The sequence below is a fragment of the Tenrec ecaudatus genome, chromosome X (genome assembly GCF_050624435.1).
Source record: "Tenrec ecaudatus isolate mTenEca1 chromosome X, mTenEca1.hap1, whole genome shotgun sequence".
NCBI lineage: Eukaryota > Metazoa > Chordata > Mammalia > Afrosoricida > Tenrecidae > Tenrec > Tenrec ecaudatus.
In genome coordinates this window covers 118,918,272-118,923,492 of record NC_134548.1, presented here as the reverse complement: position 1 = coordinate 118,923,492, position 5,221 = coordinate 118,918,272, and the positions used below count along the sequence as shown (strand labels likewise).

General features: G+C 41.9%; 1 non-coding gene across 1 annotated transcript; it reads left to right on the top strand.

Moving 5' to 3' along the window:
* The first annotated feature begins 2,744 nt into the window (after window positions 1-2,744).
* On the top strand, window positions 2,745-2,855 carry LOC142435252 (U6 spliceosomal RNA). Its single transcript, XR_012781349.1, has one exon. It is a non-coding gene; the product is annotated as a U6 spliceosomal RNA (small nuclear RNA).
* The last annotated feature ends 2,366 nt before the right edge of the window (window positions 2,856-5,221 follow it).

Below are 5,221 nucleotides of genomic sequence, written 5' to 3'. Positions count from 1 at the left end.
TAGACAGCTGGGATTAAGAACTTCCCTAGACAAGTTCTTACTGTGTAAACTTGAGAAAGTCACTTTACCTATCTGAGCCTCAGTGTTCTAAGGTGTAAAATGAGGATAAGCACAGTTCAAAGATAATAAGATTATTTGGAGGATAAAATAAGCGAATTCCCTGAACATACTTAGCAAAAGGCCCAATACAGTAAGTGCCCAATTTAATGTGAGCTCTTCTTACTCATAAATACCATTTGGAAACTCTGAGTTACAGAGTTTACTTCAAAGTGCCTCTAATATGTTGGTGTGCCAATACATCCAAATGAAAGCAGCAGACAAAGAAAACCATGCCTGTTGGACCATGTAAATCCTCTTTCTACAACATAATTCCCAATGAACATGTGTTCTGTGGGGAACACTTGGGGAACCACCAGTGTAGACACAAAAGGCAGGAGACTTGGGTTTCAGTTTGACCTGACAATAATTTTTATGACTTTTGTGGATTTGGGCAAGTCACTTGCTCTTTCTGAGTCATCGGTTTATTTTTAAAATGGGGAGTGCAATATTACCTATCTGACTGACTTTACAAGGTACAGGGAGAAAACTTTGTAAGCTGTCAGCCACTATACTAAGCTCAAGGGTCCAGGAGGAGGGTGGTCACTGACTCCACGGGCAAGTCGAAATGAAAAGATGATTTCTTATGCGGTGACTTCAAGGGCGTATCCAATGATTAGGATGAAACCATGTGCACAACAGAAATCTCTGGAGCCTGAAATATGAGACTTCTTGATTTCATCCAGTTTTCTAGATTTCTAGGCCTCATTCCGGTTTCTGAAACATTTTCTATTCTCATTTAGTTTCCCAAACAGGGGCATTCCTCTTGATGGACAGGAAAGTTCGAAGGAAATCCAAAAGCCCCACACAATCTCTGGTTTATATAATTTACTAATTTCTTTAAGGAATTTGATAAGGACCTTGGAGATCAAATATCAAATTCCTACCTTAGTATATGATCTTAGTGCTAAAAATAGTCTTCAATGTTTTCTTTTCCAAGGCTCATTTAAAGGAAACCTCTAGGAAAGGCTGTGTGCTTATCTGAGGTAGCTGACTGATGGGGAAGATCTTCTAGGACAGGGAAACCTTTCTTTTTTTTTGACCCCCACCCCTCCTTCCCCCTAGGGGAACCTTTCTAGAAACCCTCCATTCAGGTCAAAGAGGTGTCTGTCTCCTCTTTCTGCTTCGTGGACTAGGCACAAGCTCAAATTAATCTTTCCTCCACCTGTAGGTCCCAGATATGTACAGCCCAGTGGAAAGCCGATAAAATGGAAAGCATGCTGACTGACTCTTGTTTGTAACATTTGGGCTCAGAACTACCCATTGCTTCCTGCACAAGCAGCTTTCAGCACGCTTCTTTCAACTGGTCTAGATGCTAGATGGGTCTAGTGGAAAGAGTACAGGGTGGAAAGTTGAAATCTAGAGATGCTGTCTGTACTACTGACTCATTCTGTGAAGTAAGACAAACCAGTGACCCTCTCCCTTGAACCTCAGTTTTCTCTTCTGTTACACAAGGCCTTGGAACTAGGGTGATTTCAAAGATTTCTTCCAGCTTAAACAGTCTATGAGTTTATTTATGTATCTACACCCTTCAGCTCAGAGTCACCCTCACCCCATCTTCCTCCACAGAGCACATATATTCAAGGCTAATTGCAGGATGTTGGCCAGCTGACAAGGAACAACTGAAGCATTGGAATAGTCGTTTGAAATTAATCAGACACACCCAAACCTGCAGGTGCTCTTTCCTTTCAGCCCCTGGCTCCTGGGATCTTGCCTCCTGGAGGGTGTTCCTAGGCTGCAGCTGCAGAACACAGCCCGTGGACTGTTGCCCAGAAGGAAAACCTCTGTGAATGGGAGGACTAAGGACAAGATCACTCCTTGGGATCCTTCCCCCGTGGAAAAGGGTGAGAGTGTTGCGAGACACAGTGCAGGATGGGCTAAGGGAATTCAGACTTACCACCAGCAAACACTGAGATCACCATCTCCAGTTCGTGGCCCTAGGTTACTTCTCTGGAGATTGGCTTACATTGATAACATGAAGGAGACTGTCTCATGCTGGCCTGCTCCAAACCCCCAGATGTAGCCAAAGATGCAGGTGCTAGAGTCATATACACGTAGTTGCACTTTTCTTTCATTTTCAATCAATACTTGCACCCCTAAGGGACACCAGACCTAATGCCATGATTTAATCAACAAGCAGACTCTGTTACTCAGCGATACACTTGCAGAAACATAAAGAAAACATGGTCTGGGGTGGTAGTTACATAATTTTTGTGTCAATTTGAAGTGTAGTGGTGGAGTCTAGTCTGTCAATCAGGTCATAGCCTGATGGTGCCTCCTTGTGGGAGTGACCTCCTTATAAGGAGGGTCCTGAAAACCTCCCCCCTTCTCTTTCTGCCTTCACTTTCCTGCTATCATGTCACTTGGAGAGCTGCCAGGCCCACTGCCATTGGATTCACGGGACTTTGCACCCCCCAGCCGGTGATGTTCCTACATTCTGCATCATTGAATATGGTGTCGTGAGTCTGAAGAGGGACTTATGGACTAGTACTGGACTTATGGACTAGTATGGGATATATGGACTTGAGTTGGACTGGGCTGAGATGTTTTCTTGATAAATGATGACTTCTTAATATGAAGCTCTTTCTTACATATATATGAGTGTCTCTGGATTTGTTTCTCTAGTCAACCTGGTCTAATACACTATTGTTTTCTTTGGCAGCGCATAGACTAAAATTGGGGCAATACAGGAAAAATGAGCACAGCCTCTGTGCAAGGATAACACATAAATTCATGGAGAATAAATAAACATAATTTTTTCTTTAGGATTTTGGCAAGGGAAGTTTGGGGAAAATGGGGAACGAATGATAATGGATATAAGAATGAGAGAAATGTTCTAAAATTGATTGTGGTAGCAAATGCACAACTTTTTTTTAAACTTAAATGATTGCTTTATATGGTACATGAATTATATGTTAATAAATCTGTAAAACAAAGAAGAAGACAGTCAAATGGTGGCCAGGAGATATATTCTACTCTTTCAGATGTCAGAACCCAGAATGTCCCATCAACTAGGAGTCTACTCATCCTCCTTAGGAACCTCTTTTTAAATGAGATGTCAAGAGCTCATAGTTCTTAGGATGACCAGAATACATCACTGTTTCTGAAAAGACTGGAGCACCATGGCAGGGAGCAGGAGCATTTGGTCAATGGTGATATGAAATTTGCAGTTAACTTTGCAATGGGATTATAGTTAGTCTTTGAGAGGCCACAGCTTCCATACCCTAAGTCTTCCTCTTGCTGTGAGTCGTTCTTCTCTGATCTTTGCACGTAAACTTTCTCCCCAAATTCCCTTGACCACACCTGTTCAGGTTACTTCCTTTTAGGAAAATGGCACTCAATGTACAGTTCCTCCATGTCTTTTACATGCTCTGTGATTAAGAGGGAAATGGACTTAAGATCTGACTTAGTAAGTTGGGGAAATTGCTCTCTGTCCCTGGGAGATCCACTTTGCCTATGCTGAATGGCAGCTCTAGTCGGATCCTATTATTTTCCCAGAAAGGCTGCTTTCACTTCTACAGGATTTGGATGACAGATTAGACCTAGGTGCCTGATTTATTTCTTTTTCCTGACTTCTGCTTCAGGTGAACATACGAAAGCTTGTTCAACAGACTGAAGCCCTCAGATGCAGAGGTGGAAAATGATGAGGGACCTCAAGGGAGCCCAGGAAGCCAAATAAGGAACCCCTCAGGTTTTGGACTCACTGAAGAGAGAAGTCAATAAATGGCCCCCTTTTTCGACACCTTGAGGAATAAATATAGTCATATACTAGCTATAAATTTGTGGGAGTCTGTATTAGGCTGGGTTGACTAGAGAAACACATCCAGAGACACATATATGTGTAAGAAAGAACTTTATATCAAGAAGTAATGCTATATCAGGAAAACATCCCAGCCTAGTCCAACTCAAGTCCGTAAGTCTGATACTAGTCCATAAGTCACTCTTCAAACGCAAGAAGCTACATGCAATGCAGAATGTAGGATTATCCCAGGCCAGTGGGAACAAAGTCCTGTGGATCCAATGGTGGTAGATACAGCTCCGGGGCACTGGTAGGTCTCAGTATAGCTCACCAGGAGGAAGGTGAAGGTAGATGGAGAGAGAAAGGTTCCCAGGGTCCTCCTTATGAGAAGGCAATGCCCACAAAGGGGTACCATCAGGCTTTGACCTGATTGACAGGCTAGACTCCACCCCTACACTTTTATATATCAAGTTGACATGAAATTATGTAATGACCACAGGGTCAGAACTTTTTTATTTACAACAATCAAATGTAGTTCAATTTATAAAATTTTAACTTCAAAACCTTTAGGAAAACTCAAATATAAAATAAATTGGCGTCCGATAGTCCACAATGTTTACTTATAATTGAAGCTAGCTTTTTACTCTTGCATAATATAACATATCAAATTCAGAAACCAAATTAGTTATAGTATGTATTAAGTTTGAATTTCGAAACTTCTTTAGAGTTTATATTGATTTTAAAAAGACAAGCAGAAGAGATGCTTATCTTAAACTTCCAGATTACAGTGTGTTCTCTTGATCACCAGCAATTTAGAAACCAGGGAAAACATGTTAAGGCTGTCCTTTGGAGGAGACGAGCCAGCCAGGGTGCAGGGTAGCACCAATGAAACACACAACTTTCCTCTGGTTCCTAAATGCTTCCCCCGCCACCACTATCATGATCCAAAATCTACCTTATAAATCCAGCTAGACCAGAGGATGTACAGATAGGAACTAGAAACCCAGGGAATCCAGGAAAGATGATCCCTTTAGGACCAGTGGTGAGAGTGGCGATACTAGAGGGTTGAGGGAAGGTGGGGTAGGAAGGGGGAACTGATTACTAGGATCAACATATAACCTCCTCCCTGGGGGACAGACAACTGAAAAGTGAGTGAAGAGAGATGTCGCACAGTGTAAGACATGACAAAATATTAATAATTTATAAATTATCAAGGGTTCGTGAGGAAGAGGGGGTGGGGAGGGAGTGGAAAAATGAGTTGATACCAAGGACTCAAGTAGAAAGAAAATGTTTTGAAAATGATGATGGCAACAAATGTACAAATGTGCTTAACACAATGGATTTATGTATGAATTGTAATAAGAGCTGTATGAGCCTGCAATAAAA